Consider the following 16,592-nt stretch of genomic DNA (forward strand, 5'->3'; position numbering starts at 1 on the left):
TTAATGAATTTCCAACATGTTCAATTTTCATACCTTGGCCATTACCTCCATAGACTTGCTCTGCACCTTCATAATCAGATCCCATGATGAGATTTCTTTGGTCAAATGTGATGTGGTGGGAGGCTCCAAAGTCAGGGTACCATGCTATATCTGGAACTGTCAAAAGCAGTGCAAGGAATGCTTGTGGATTGGGAGATGATGTTCTTGAATTCTGCATTTGTGGCCTCATTCCTGGGTAGTTTTGTTGAGTGCTTTAATTTGTGAGCTCAAACCATTGTGAATGCCACTGATGGTGGTTGTATTGTGTATGTTTAGTGGTTGCATTTGTTGATTCATGAATTCCTGACCAAATAATTGGTGAAAGCATTGCATTACTGTATGGTCAACCTTTCTACAAAGTTGGCATTGAGGCTTGCTGCCTTGCCACCAAGATGCTCTTCCATCACTTCTAAAGTAACCTCTGCCTCTGGTGCCTCGGAAGCCTCTTCTGCTACTATGGTTGTTGTAGCTATTGTAGTTTATTTCTTGCGATCTTTCTTGACTCTCATCTCTTTATGCTACATTTGCTTGAACCAGTCTAATCTCTATTCTTTTGAATCTGTCTAGCAGTTCTTCTTGTGCTAGCAGTTGTAATTCGAACTCGCTTTCAGCATTTGGTCGATTTTGCTGTTTGCCATTGTGATGAAGGTGTTATATTCTTTATTGAGTCCTCCTAGTACAACTTCGATGTACTTTTCACTGGAAAGTGATGCTCCTAGTGCGTTTACTGCGTTTGCTATTTGGTTGATCCTGGCCATATACTCGATGACTGTTGAACCTTGCTTCTTGAACGATTTCAGCTGCATTTTCAGTTGTTTGATTTTCGATTTAACTCGATCTTCAAAGTACTCTTCAAGAACATTCCAGATCTGATATGTGTATTCATACTGCACCACTTGATTGATGAAGTTTGACTCCATGGATGCTATGAGCCACGCTACAAGCCATTGGTCTTGGATCTCCTATTCTGCGTATTCTGAAGTCTCTATTCCACGGCTTCGATATGCTTCTGAGGTGAACCTGACTGGGATCTTTTTTGGATCTAGGTGATTCTGTAGTTTGTTAACTTTGATGCATGCTAGCACTTGCTTCTTCCACGCTTTGAAATTGCTATCGTTGAGTTTTATGGCCGAGAACGCAGCGAAGGCATTCTAACTGAGTGGGCTCGATAGAGCTCTAGTGATTGGCGTGGTGTTGTGGTTGTTGTCTATGAATCTTCATCTCTGATACCATGAGAGGTATCAGAAATTGTGATGATGAAGAAATGATGAAAAAAAAAGAGGAAGAAAGAGAGAGAAGTGAGGAAGAGAGAGAGATATTACATTGAGTGATTTTGAATTTTATTTTCTGAACTTAATTTTAGTTTACAGATTTGTACTATATATACAAGGTTGCTTAACAGATTCTAACTAATTGTGCTAAGCTGGACATACTAACAAACTCACTAACTAACTTTGTGGTTGCTGCACATATCTAACTACACATGCTTTTCACTCTCACTGCTTCTATCATCAACATAAATAGAGAGAGTGAAATGTCTAAAGCTAGCTATGAAAATGAAAAACAATTGTGATATACATGTTCATTTAATAAGTATTTGACCCTTTTAACCATTTAAAGCAACTTGAAAAGCAAAAGTCTTCAAAAATAGACCGCTTAAGATTCTTTTAGAAAAATTAAGTTTAATGAGGATAGAAAAAAGATGAACTTGTACCTATATAAATAGGGTTATATCTTATAATATGAGGTAAAACACACCTTACAAACATAATAAAATCGTATGTTTATACCCTGGTAAATGTTGGAAAAACTCAACAAAGGTTTAAAGAAGAACCTGTCTAACAACAGAAACACAAAAAAAAAAAAAATTTCACAACCTGTGCGATTAAATAGGCAATACAAAAGATATTCTAAGCAGCAAATGTAATGACAGAAATTAAATAATCAGACATCAGAATTTTAACGTAGGAAAACCCCAAAAGAGGGACAAAAAACCCACGGGACCTAGTCCAGTAAAATCTTCCACTATCAAAATAATGGGTACATAATCAGTCTTCCTAGTAGCACTAGGGCATCTCAACAATCAACAAAATACATCATCAAAACGGATGGAATCAACATAAATCCTCCACAAAGTGGGTATCTCAAATCAGGCAAAAGTGAAGGCAATACAACTAACAAGTTATATCCTAATGTTCATCTCTATACCAGGATTAACATACTAAAATTTCATAAAAAATGGAGCAAGTTTACCAGCTCAATCGGATTAAAAATGGCTTGCCCTTTTCCCCCGAATTTTCTTCTTCTCCAACGCCGAAACCACGCTGCTTCTTTTCTTTCATTCAAAATGAATGAGGCTTCCCTTCTCTCTCTCTCTCGGTGGCTTAAACCCACTTTCTTTTATTTTATTTGTTTTTTTTTTTGTTTTAAAAAGTTGTGGGCCCCACTTGAGGTTGAGGACTCACCAACAAATCTCCCCCTCATCAACTCAAGTGGGGATAGGCTGCTCCACCAAACCCAACTTCTCTTTGCAAGAATCAAACTTCACTACAGGTAAACTCTTAGTCATCATATCTGAACCATTATCATCAGTATGGATCTTCTTAAGTTCATATGACTTCATCTCAAGCGCTTGATGTATCCAATGATACCTCACCTCTATGTGCTTCGATCTAGAATGAAACGTCGGATTCCTGCTAAGATGGATAGCACTCTGACTGTCATAAAATAACATAAACTTCTCTTGATTGATGCCTAACTCTTGTAGAAATTTCTTCATCCACAAGGGATCCTTAGAAGCTTCAACAACAACAATGTATTCTGCCTCTGTAGTAGACAAAGCAACACATTTCAGAAGTCGAGATTGCCACGACACAGCTCCCCCTGCAAAAGTCATCATATAACCAGAAGTAGACTTCCTTGAATCAAGATCCCCAGCCATATCCGCATCTGTGTAACCATCCAACACAGGTTGGTCACTCCCAAAGCATAAACAAACTCTGGAAGTACCATTAAGGTATCTAAGAATCTACTTCACTGCTTGCCAGTGTTCCTTGCTAGGATTAGAGAGGAACCGACTAACAACTCCAACGGCATGAGCAATATCCGGCCTGGTGTAAATCATAGCATACATCAAACTGCCAACTACAGATGCATATGGAATCTTCTTCATTTCTGCTTTCTCTTTCTCACTTGTAGGACATTGCTGCGAACTCAGCTTGAAATGACTAGCAAGTGGAGTATTAACAGGTTTAGAATTACTCATGCTAAACCTCTCTAAAACCTTCTCAATATACTTCTGCTGCGACAACCACAGTTTCCCATTCTTCCTATCACGAGTGATACTCATGCCACGGATTTTCTTTGCAGGACCCAAATCCTTCATAGCAAAAGATCTGTTCAAGTCTTTCTTAAGACTTTCAATCTTTTTAGTGTCATGACCAACAATTAACATGTCATCAACATAAAGCAAGAGAATTATAAAATCACCATCAGAGAATTTCTTAACATATACACAATGATCAGAAGAAGTCTTACTATACCCATGACCTTCCATGAAGGAATCAAACTTCGTGTACCACTGCCTTGGCGCTTGCTTCAGCCCATATAAGCTCTTCTTCAACTTGCATACAAGGTGCTCCTTTTCTTTAACCTTGAAACCCTCTGGTTGCTCCATATAAATTTCTTTATCTATGTCACCGTGAAGGAATGCAGTCTTCACATCAAGCTGCTCAACCTCTAAATTCAAACTAGCTGCCAATCCAAGCACAACTCGAATAGAGGACATCTTCACAACTGGAGAGAAAATATCCACAAAATCAATACCTTTCTTTTGCTCAAAGCCTTTCATAACCAATCGAGCTTTGTACCTTGGCCGTGAGACATTTTTATCTGCTTTCAATTTGAACACCATTTATTTTTGAATGCTCTCTTACCCTTCGGCAACTTCACCAATTCAAACGTATGATTCTCATGCAAGGATTTCATTTCTTCTTGCATGGCCTTCAACCAATCTTCCTTATGCTCATCAGACATAGCTTCCTGGTAGCTCTCTGGCTCTCCAGTCTCAGTGTTCATCACATACTCACGAGGAGAGTATTTTTGAGAAGAATGACGCTCTCTAGTAGATCTTATCAATTCAGGCTCAACTGGTGGTTCAAGTGGAACTTCAACATCTAGTAGAACTTCTGCATCTGGCACCTCAGGTTGAGGTGTAGGTTCATCATGCAAATCATCACCATCATTATCAACTTGTACATCTCCCCCATCAACAGAAGGTCTAGTGGAAAGACTAAATTCATCATTAGCAGAACGTCTAACAGTTATTGTTGGCTTATCTGTCTTCTCAAGATCTTCAATAGTTTGGTCTTCAAGAAAAATCACATCTCGGCTTCTAATTATTTTCTTGCTCACCGGATCCCATAATCTGTAACCAAAGTCTTCATGACCATAACCAATGAAGATACACTGCTTTGACTTTCCATAAAGTTTGGACCTTTCATCTCTTGGGATGTGAACAAAAGCCCTACAGCCGAACACTCGCAAGTGACTATAGGAGACATCTTTTTCTCTCCAAACTTTTTCTGGAATATCACCATTTAATGGAACTGAAGGAGAAAGGTTGATCAAATCTACTGCAGTCCTCATCGCTTCACCCCAAAAGGATTTAGGTAACTTTGCATGAGAGAGCATACACCTGACTCTGTCATTGATAGTGCGATTTATTCTCTCTGCAACTCCATTATGTTGAGGAGTCTTAGGAACCGTCTTCTCAAGCTTGATCCCATGTTCTTTACAATACTCTTCAAATGGACCCCTATATTCACCACCATTATCTGCTCGAACACATTTCAATTTCCTTCCTGTTTCTCTTTCAACACTTGCATGAAAGTGTTTGAAGATTCCGAGCACCTGGTCTTTAGATTTCAAAAATAAAAGCCCACACTTTTCAAGAATAATCATCAATAAAAGTAACAAAATATGATGCACTACCTAGTGTCTTAGCATCCATAGTGCAAACATCAGTGTGAACTAAATCTAGAACATGTGATCTCCTATGAGGTCCAAAATTATGAAATGATACTCTAGCATGTTTTCCAACAAAATAATGAGTACAAGTATTTTAAGTTGTACCTTTCACTGGGAGTGCTTCTTGGCTAAGACGCTTAGTTCTTTCTCGTTCAAGTGACTAAGACGTATATCCACAAATCAGAAGAGGAATCATCAGCTACATTCACCTCTTCTTTGCACAACTTTGCTTGCAACCGGTAGAGAGTAGTGAGACTATTGTCTTCTCTAGCAACAATGAGAGCCCCTTTAGTAATCTTGTATTTTTCACTACCAAAGGAAGTACAATATCCCTCTTGATCCAATGCCTTCACTGAAATGAGATTGAACCGCATATCTGACGCATGCCTAACATTCTTCAACTGCAACTTGTATCCTATGTTAGTTTCAAGCCACATATCACCCATACCAATGATATCACACACTCCTTTATCTCCCAATTTGATCTTGCCAAAATTTCCAGCAGTATAAGAAGTGAAAAATTCACGCCTCGGAGTAACATGACATGAGGTACCAGAGTCCATAATCCAAGTGGAATCATCACAGACAATATTCACATAATTTTCATAATATGTGATAAGAACATCTTCATAAATAATAGTAGCAGTTTCTTTATCACTATCTTTACCTTTGTCTTCGTTTCTTACCCTTGATTGTTCTCTTTTTAAGAACATATAATACCTCTTGATATGCCCCGGCTTGCCACAATGGTGACAAATGAACTCCTTTCTAGGCTTGTACTTTCCTCTTGACTTGCTTTGACTCTCTGACTTGTTAAAACTGTGAGGTTTTCTACTTTGACTTCTCTCCCGTGACTTTGAAACAAGTGCTTCTGACTGGGAGGAGGCATTAGTCAAATCTCGCTCTCTTCTTCTGGCTTCTTCATTCAACATGCTCTCTTTAACCATTGCTAACGTCAACTTCCCGTTTGGAGCTGAGTTAGTTAGTGTCACAACTAGAACTTCCCAACTATCAGGCAAAGAGCTCAACAACAACAAGGCTTGCAACTCATCATTCAAAGTGATTTCATCATTTGTCAGTTGATTCACCGTCTCTTGAAAAATGCTCATCAAGTGCTCTGGTATTGATTTACCTTCAGTATACTTCATATTAACAAGCTTCCTAATCAAGAATGCTTTGTTTTTCACATTCTTCCTCTCATATAACTCCTTCAATTTGTTCCACATCTTCTCGGCATTCATTTCGGTGTCAACATGTGGATAAACGCCAAGATCAAGCCATTGCCTAATCAAAGCAACTGCCTTCCAATTCAGCTTCTTCCATTCAGCATCAAATTTAGTACCTTTGGATTTATCCCCCTCTACAGGATCATACAAGTCCTTGATATACAACATATCTTCTATGAGGGTCTTCCAAATTGAGTAATTTTGAGAATTCAATTTGACCATATTCGGTCCATGAGTATTTTTCTCCATTTAATCAGCATAGAGATAAACAACCAAAGCTCTAGATACCACTTTGTTGGGAAAAACTCAACAAAGGTTCAAACAAGAACCTGTCTAATAGCAGAAGTACCAAAAATAATTTTTCCACAACCTTTGCGATTAAATAGGCAATACCAAAGATACTCTAAGCAGCAAATGTAATGGCATAAATTAAATAATCAGACACCAGAATTTTAACGTGGAAAAACTCCCAAAAGAGGGACAAAAAACCCACGGGACCTAGTCCAATAAAATCTTCCACTATCAAAATAATGGATACACAATCAGTCTTCCTAGTAGCACTAGGGCATCTCCACAATCAACAAAATACATCATCAAAACTGATGAAATCAACATAAACCATCTACAAAGTGGGTATCTCAAATCAGGCAAAAGAGAAGGCAATACAACTAACAAGTTATATGCTAATGTTCATCTCTATACCATGAATAACATACTAAAATTTCATAAAAAATGGAGCAAATTTACCTTTTCTTCTTCTCCAACACCGAAACCACGCTGCTTCTTTCCTTTCATTCAAAATGATTAGGGCTGCACACGGATCAGATCGGATCGGATATAGCCTAAAACTCTATCCGATCTGCACTGTACTCATCGGATCTGATCCACTACAAGAGACGCGGGACTTAGCAGCCAAAGATTGTCGGCCGTTGTCCCAAACCGCTGCAGCTTCGTTAAATTGATGCGGTTCCTAGTGCGTAATTAAGCCCCGCTCCAATTGTTTTGACCTGAGGCGGTTTTGAGCATTCACCGCATCAAATAACCTGGGGGAAGAGGGGTTTTGCGTTTCCGTAAGATACCCAAAGAAAAATTATCAGTAACCATAACACTTCAGTCTTTGGCGCGAGAACCCCAGCAGCGCAAAGGTGAGTCAAGCACTGGTCTCCTCCTCCGCCGTCGTGGCTCTTCCCTCTGTCAGTTCCAGCTTGCACGTTCGCTTCATCGTTCTTCCCGGTCACCAGTCTCCTCCCTCAGCCATGTAGCTCCCGTGCGCGAAGGTAAAGTGGAAGGGGTCCGAGTCTTCTCCTTCTGCCGTGCATGTCCGTGACATTGTCAGCGTCCTCCCCAGCCACCCGTCCCTGTGTCATCGTCGGCAACCTTCTCCTCTTGCCCTGTTGTGCGTTGCGGATCGCAAGAGACTCCCCTCTAAGTCGTATGTTCCCTTCCATTCTCCCAATTTAATTTTGGTGGCTGTTTGTAAATTAATCTTGCATCTGATCCTTGTGACTTCTGATTTAATTTGTCCCCAATTTAATTTTGGTGGCTGTTGGCCAAATTTTTCTTCCCCAATTTAACATTCAGATTCAATTTGTCCCTAATTTCTGAACCCCACTCTTGATATGTTTGTGTTTACTGCTTCGGCTCATTTCACTAAAAACCCAAATGTTTCCCATCTCAGTTTTAATAAGAAAAAAGAGAATATAGGGGGATGCTTTAGGGTTTAATGTCCAAACCCATCACTTTCAAGTGAGTGTGTTTCTGATCTAACCAATTTTTTCTTCTTTATTCTCCTGAAGTTTACAGTTCTAATCCTGCTTATGGATATTTGTTTTTTAGGAAAATTTCTATTCTAATGCGTTGATCTATTGATTAATTAATTTGTTCACTAATCACTGGTTGATATTTTAGATTTTGATTTCTCAGTTTATCTGTCTAGGCATATAGTTGTATAGTAAACCAATAGCAATACGTTGTTGGTATGGGTTTGGTTGATTTGTACTGTGTTTTCAATAGGATCCACCTGAAGACGCAATTGTGACAATGTGTGGCCATGTCTTCTGTTATCAATGTGTATCAGATTACTTGAATGGTGATGATAATACATGCCCTGCTCGTGGTTGTAAAGCAGCACTTGCAGAAAGGGAACTGGAAGGGCGAAAGGGAACTGGAAGGGCGTGAAACCATCGTTCTTCCTTCCGCCGTGCTCATCCTTGTCGTCGTGGAGTCGCGTGGCTGCCCATCCGTCTTGGTGTTGTGGTCGTTGTCCTCTTCATCCTTCCCCTTTGCCCTATTGTGCGCTACTCGATCACTCTCTCCCTTCTCACTGGTTCGTTCTTCCTCTTGCCCTGTTGTTCTAATTTCATCCCTTTGTCCCAATTTAATTTATTTGCTTGTTGTTCTACTAATTTTGCTCCAATTTCATCCCTTTATCTTCGGCCTTTTGTTCGACTTTATCCTGATTCAATCACTATTCTATTTCAATCCCTATTCTTGGTCTAGAAACATCGATTGTGTTCCAACCTAGCCCTCTGTTTGTGCAATATCTCTATCAATTTTTGTTATTGCAATTTCTTTTATCCATTTTCTATTTGCTGTTACTGAGTTTTGTCTTGTGATTTGCGTTTGTTTTGTGTTAATGATCTTACTCGTACCTGACCTCCATGTGGTAGCTTTTCTTCTTCCCAAGTTTGCCTAATTGAATTGCTTTTAGTAATTCCACATAGTTATTAGACGAAACAAGTCTATTTTATTGCCATGGTGTCATTTTCCATTTCATCCTTGGTGGTATATTTAGGAGGTTTGTTTACGAAACTTTATTTACCTTCATCCTGTTTAATGTGGCTATGCAGCCTACATCTATTCATAACATATATTTTCAAGTTTAATTACCTGTAAAACCGCATCAGTTGAAAGGGTTTATTCCTTTCACCAAAGCTGGTTATGAGACTTTAAAAACACTTGTAGTGTTTAGGATTTGAACATTTGTGTACGCTTGATATTTTTATATTCCCCCCTTTTGATGAGCATGGAGTTATATGAGATGTTATATTTTGGTACGTGTATTCCATGATGAAAACTTAAGTCTTTATTTATCTTTCCACCATGTAAAAAATTTTGGATGCAGATCTTGAAGGCAAGACAGATCTCAAGATTCTTGCTTTAGAGGTTGTGGAAGAACTTAGAACTAAAAGCAGAGAAGCAAGTCAGTTATTAGTTATCACCCTTAAATGCTAAGATCCACGTGTCTTGTCAGTGTTGTAAACTCTGGATCATTGTTTGACCTTTTTTCTTTTGTTGATTTCCCTTTGTCATTAAACTATTAAGATAGTTGTCTGATCACTATTTTAGAGGAGCATACTAACAATTCTTTTGACTTTCTAACAATTTCCAAACAGTCCATGCTCCTGTTAGATGCCTTTAACAAAGACAGGGCATCTTTACCTCAACCTCTGCCAAATCCACCTCCTTTGGCTCCCATTCCTGTTGCTGCTCCTGACCCTCGAACACAAGAGATGATAAATGAGAAGTTGAAGAAAGCCGAGGACCTTGGTAAGCCACTGATATGATATTCTTTAGCTCATTGGTAGACTGAGGAGAGATGACCTCTTTAAGGAAAAAGCCCTTTAATTTATATTTAATATATAAGTTTGGATTAATGAATAGGCGAGCAAGGAAAGGTTGATGAGGCGCAAAAAGCATTGGAAGAAGCCGAAGCACTTAAGAAGGTCCTTCACTTTTTATACTATGGTTTTGTTTGTCTTGCTATTGAAATCATTTTGGGTACTGTTTGCTTATTTAAATCGAAGAGTTCATATATATCTGCTGTGATTTTTTCTTGTTAATTTTTATCTGTGTGTTAACAATCTGATTTTGTGTCAGCTTCCGACAAGGCAGGAGCCTGTAGTGGATAATTCAAATTCTTCAAAATATACAGCTGCTGATGTGCGGATTGTGAGTAGATTTCCTGTGTTCTATAACTTTAATGAGATAATATGCACTCATATTTCGATTACATTTCAAATGATGCATCAAAATAAATGAAATGTGTAATGTCAAGTCTTTTTCCATATTCTTGCATCCAACCATTTCACTGCAACTTGTACTCATGAGCATTTTTCTTTTTTTTTTTTCGATGTAAATGGCTTTCCTTAGATTATATCAATTGATTCTTATGTTTTCTTATTCATATATAACTACTCAGACTGATCAGAAGCTACGCGTGTGTGACATATGTGGAGCATTTTTTAGTGTATATGACAGGTAACAACTGATCCTATGCAATACATCTTTTTACCCATCTTTAAGTTTTGATAGGAATTTATGGAGTTATAATTTGGGGTTTCAAGTGCTTCAGCTTTACCTTAAAGTTTCTTGCCACTTCAACTAAATCCATGAATGAATTACTTAATGTTTCTTTTTATCTTTTTTTTTTTAAGAAAAACATAAAAGGAAATTCCATCTTCCAAATAAGGAAAGTGTGAAAGTTCATCCTTATCTTTAATTAAGAATTGAGTATACATATGATTGTGCATCTGATCTATTATAACTTCAGGAAGAAAGCCAAGGGCCGCAAAAAATGAAAGGCACTTATTTTTTGTTGGTAAAATTTAATATTAAGACTGTAAGAAGTAGGAGAGTAAAAAAAGTGAGGAAGCAGATGCCTCAAAGACTTATTTGGTGTTTCTCTCAGTACTTACTTTTCTATTTGACTACTCTTTGGTAGTCAGTGAAATTTCTTCAACAAGATAGTATGCTAGTACCACTTTCTTATCGATTCACTTGTTTGAAAATTCAATAAGTAACCAAAAGGCTTGTCACAGGAATCCATGATAGATCAGAAGATGGCATTACGGAAGAAGTGAAGATTTATGTTGGTGCAAATATGCTAAATTAAAAAAGCCACTGTATATATTGAAAGTGTTCAAGCTTCGGATGGTTCATGGTTTGCTACTCCCTTTTTGGAAACCACTATTTTCAAGTTTTTCTATTGTTATAGTTGATTTATGCATGTTGTGGTTTTGCTCTCTTGCTTTTAGCATGAATGGAACTTTGTTAGTTTAGTAGACCTCTAAACTACTCAAATCTGCTTAACATGTATGGTTCATGGGGAGTTTGCTTCACTTATGCCACATGGTTTAGGATAAATGAGTTGATTGCTTCTGGAAAGAGTTATAGTGATTCCCCAGCCATTTGTAAAGCTTGTGAATTTTTGATGGAGTTGTTACTGTCTCCAATCTCAAAAGTCCTGGACATGGTGTGAGGTTGTCATCTGCTTAATTACTATTTACATAAATTTTTAACTTTCAGTTAAATCTGTTCCTGAGATTGATGATGTTGAACATTTTAGTGAACTTAATTGATTATTCTTATTTGAGTGAGACAAGATCCAGGAGGATATTTCTTCAACATTATTTATATTCATTTTTATGTGTGGCTTTGAAGTATTGATAACGTGACAAAGTTAATGAAAAATGGCATAAACAATTGTAATTAGTCATTTTTTTAAAGCACATGTATGAAATTGCGGCGGTTTAAAACCGTGTATTTTTTTAAAAAACCTCAGAGTTTTGCGGCGGTTTTAAAACCGCTGTAGTTTTTTTAAATCCACTGACCAAATAGCGGCGGTTTCAAAACCGCTGCAAAATCAATTTCTGTTTTGTAGCGGTTGTGCCAGACTGCCAGCGGTTCCTTAGAACCGCCGCTAAATCATAAAACCACCCCCTAATAGGCGACGCTTAACGAACCGCTGGAATTCCGTTTCGCGGCGGCTTAAAACCGCCGCAAGTCACTCCAAAAAGCGCCGCAATTTCCCGTTTCCTTTGTAGTGATCGGATACGATATCCGCAATTTTCCAGGCCAGATCCGATCCGTAAGTATGCGGATCGGATCGGATCGGATATCGAGTATAGCCGCATAATTCAAAAAAAATGTTTTCAAATTTCATTTGGCTATTTTTACAAAAAAATTTATTTTTCACCTGTTTAAGCATATTTAATTCTAAAATATTATCAATAAAAGTTCTCTTGAATAATAAAAAAAAAAATAATAACACAAGATTTAAGTTTAATTATTCTAAGTCGAAGTACAACATAAAAAATAAAAAACAAGATATCATAAAATTCATAAAACAACACACTAAAATTCATATCACATTAGAGTTTATTTTCTTAAACTATGCTATTTATATGTGATGTGCGGATATGCAAATTTACGGATCGGATGCGGATAATTACCGCGGATATACGGATATTATCCGATCCATGTGCAGCCCTAAAAATGAACGAGACCTCTCTCTCTCCCTAAAAAGTTGTGGACCCACTTGAAGTTGGAGACTCACCAAAAATAAATAATACGTGTGCATGAAAGAGTGAATAAATTTTTATTATCTCAGTTATATTGAGATATTAATATTAAAAAATATTAATATTATAATTTTTTATTTATATTTTTTTTTTATTTATTTTACAACAAAAATGACGTTTGATTTTTTTTTAAAACGAAGAAGTTGCATGTCAACAGGGAGAATGTATTATTTCACAAAAAATTAAACAAAATTCAACCTCAAATTTTTTCCCATTTTTCTTAAAAAATTTTAATTATTAAAAAAAATTGCCAAATGCTTACTTAACGTAAATTACCAATCACTAAACTTTAACGATGAAAACCTCTTATTATTATAATCATACTCCCAAAAAATAATATCGAAATTTAATTTCTAAAACTTTTTGAGTATATATGTGAAACATTTGATTATTTTTCTCATGTTTGTAATTCTTTTAAAGATTTATTGTCATTTATATCTTTCAAAATTATTTTTATTAGTGACATCAACTTTTGGTATATTTTCGTAGTTTACCTACTTTAAATAATACACTTAAATATTTGTAATTATAATGGGTAGAAATAAAGTGTTTGTTATGTAAAATCCTACATGGCTATAGCTATGGCGTAAAATATTTGCTTAAAATGATTAAAGTAATAAATTTTGCATAAAGAGAATAAACTTTATAAAATTTTTAATGTATTAAAAAATTAAATCTTAAAACTTTTTAAAAGTAAAAATTGTTAGATAATTAAATCAAGAATATTCAAGAGAATAGTACAACTACACCATACTAGAACTATCATGAAATTAGAAGTTACAAGAATTATAAGTGATGAAACTAGAAGCTAGAAGAATCACAAGTCAAACTTTATCTCCTAGTCAAAATTGAAGGCTACAAATCAAGTTGGAAGAATCATGAACAAAGTTGTACTCATCACCTCCATACTAGAAAAATGATGAATCATGAATTGGAAGCTTCAAGATTGATGACTAAGAATTTGAAACAAAATTGAACAAGAAACTTGACTAGTAAAATTTCTACTTGTTTCTTGAAATCATTACAACTAGTGCTTAGTTGTTATAAAAATTACTATTTTATTATGAAGGTTTGCCTATATAAAGGCTTCATATGTATGTTGTTAATTATCTCTCCATGAATCAAAATACTTAGTGTTTGTTTCAAAAATTCTCTCCTTATTATTATGAGTGTTAGTGAGTTTGAGAGATGAAAAATATGATAGTGTCATTTATATGAGTGAGTGATCCTAGGGCCAATTAGTTGTGGGTATTATACTTTCATTTGGTATCAGAGCTGGTTAATCCAGCGCCTGGTGTTTGAGAGTTTGTGAGGTGTAGGAGAGTTCTCACATAGTTGTTTACTCATAGAGTCGGTATGACAAACACTTTCAATATTGTGTGGTCCGGTCCCAAGTTAGATAGGAAACTTGATTATAGTTATTGGGAGACTTTGATGTCCACCCATTTGAAGGCCCAGAACCTGTGGAATTTCATTAACCGGGTTTGCAAGAAGGAGCAGATGCTGCCCAACAAACGAGAGATCAATTGGCGCTATCTCAAATTCATCAAGGAGTAGATTATACGGTGTTTGGCAAAATAGCAAATGCCAAAAGTGCAAAGGAAGCATGGAACACGTTGAAGATGTCATACAAAGGCGTAGATAAAGCTCAAAAAGCAAAGCTACAGTCTTTGAGAAGAGAATATGAAAGGTATGAGATGTCGAGCTCAGAAACCGTTAAGCAATATTTTACTCGTGTTACAGATCTTGTCAATAAGATGAGAGTCTATGGAGAAGATATGCCCGATAGCAAAGTAGTGGAGAAAATTCTTCGCACCATGCCAATGAAGTATGACCATGTGGTGACTACGATACTAGAGTCCCACGATATGGACACTATGACGATTGCAGAATTGCAAGGAACCATGGAAAGCCACATCAATAGAATACTGGAGAAGTCAGAAAAATCAACCGAGGAAGCCCTGAAAAGCCGAGTGAATTTCAACAACGTTGCAGAATCAAGCCGTACACAAGAAGGACGAGGTCGTGGTTTTAATTTTCAAAGTAGAGGTAGAGGAAGTTTCAGAGATAGAGGTCGTGGCAATTACAACTAAGAAAGTTACAATAACTTTACACCACCTAATCAAGGAAGAGGTGGAACGAATTTTAGGCCTGTCAACCGAGGAAGAGGTCGAGGCAATTTTTATCAAGAAAGAACCAATTTCAACTGCTTTCATTGTGGAAAGTATGGACATAAAGCAGCAGATTGCAGATTCAAAGTGATGAATAATAATCAAGCACACGTTGCAGAAAATCAGCATCAAAATACTGATAACAATCCGGGTACTCAGACTTTATTTTTTACAAGTAATTCATGTGCTGAAGATGAAAATATATGGTACTTGGATAATGCTTGCAGTAATCATATGTCTGGTAGAAAGGAGTTATTTTCTTCATTAGATGATTCAGTTAAACTATTATTGAAGTTTGGTAATAGTACAAAGATCCCTATTGAAGGAAAAGGGCACATACCAATTAGGTTGAAAGATGGTTCTCTAAGTTATATTTCTGATGTTTTCTATGCTCCTGAACTTGATTACAATTTACTGAGTATGGGGCAATTATCTGAGAAGGGATATAAGATGATAACTTATCGTGGATATTGCACTGTATTTGACAACAACGGAAGGTTCATAGATAAAGCAAAGATGACTTCAAACAGAATGTTTCCATTAAAAATTCAACATGTTAATCCCTCTTGCATGAGTTCTGTGATACTTGATGATAACTGGTTGTGGCATATGCAGTTTGGGCACTTTCATTTTTCTGGCCTAAACTACCTGTCAAGAAAAGGACTTGTTTCTGGTCTACCAGGATTCATATTCCCAATTGTGTTTGTGAGATTTGTCAACTGAAAAAGAAGCACAGAGATCCATTTCCTACAGGAAAGTCTTGGAGAGCTAGAAGATTACTTGAAATTGTGCATTCAGATCTCTGTTCTGTAGAAGTTCCAAGTAATGGTGGTAGCAGGTACTTTATCACTTTTATTGATGATTTTAGTAGATATACATGGGTATACTTTCTGAAGCAGAAATCAGAAGCATGTGATGTCTTTAAGACATTCAAGGCGTTTGTCGAAAAACAAAGTGGCTGTAAAATCAAAATTCTCAGAACAGACAGAGGAACAGAATATCTTGTGTGTTCAGAATACTTTAAGCAACACGAAATTCAACACCAACTAACAACTAGATATACTCCTCAACAAAATGGAGTTGCTGAAAGAAAGAATAGAACCATCATGGATATGGTCAGATGCATGCTCAAGTCAAAACAAATGCCTAAAGAGTTTTGGGCAGAAGCAGTTGCAACAGCAGTTCATATTTTAAACAAGTGTCCAACAAAAATTGTTCGTGATAAAACTCCAGAGGAAGCTTGGAGTGGAAAGCGGCCTTCCATTCATCATTTCAGAGTCTTTGGGTGTATCGCTTATGCCCACGTACTAGATCAATTAAGGAAGAAGTTAGATAACAAAGGCGAGAAGTGTATCTTTATCGGCTATAGCACAGACTCAAAAGCATACAAGCTGTATAATCCAGAATCAAAGAAAGTGATCATGAGCAGAGACGTGACATTTGACGAGAAAGCCATGTGGGACTGGGACACAAAGACAGAAAAGCAGCGGACTATAATTCCAAATACATGTGATGAAGTAGAAGAAAGACAACCTGACACAACTGAACAACCAGAATCATCTAGAAGACCTCAAAGAGAGAGGAGACTACCTGCTAGATTAGCAGATTATGAAGTTGGCAATGACAACGATCCGTCCGATGAAGAAATCATAAATTTTGCTCTATTTTCAGATTGTGAGCCGTTGAACTTTGAAGAAGCATCTAAAGACAACAATTGGAAGAAAGCAATGGATGAGGAGATTCATGCCATTGAGAAGAATGACACA

The sequence above is a fragment of the Arachis ipaensis genome, chromosome B7 (genome assembly GCF_059453495.1).
Source record: "Arachis ipaensis isolate K30076 ecotype BB chromosome B7, ASM5945349v1, whole genome shotgun sequence".
NCBI lineage: Eukaryota > Viridiplantae > Streptophyta > Magnoliopsida > Fabales > Fabaceae > Arachis > Arachis ipaensis.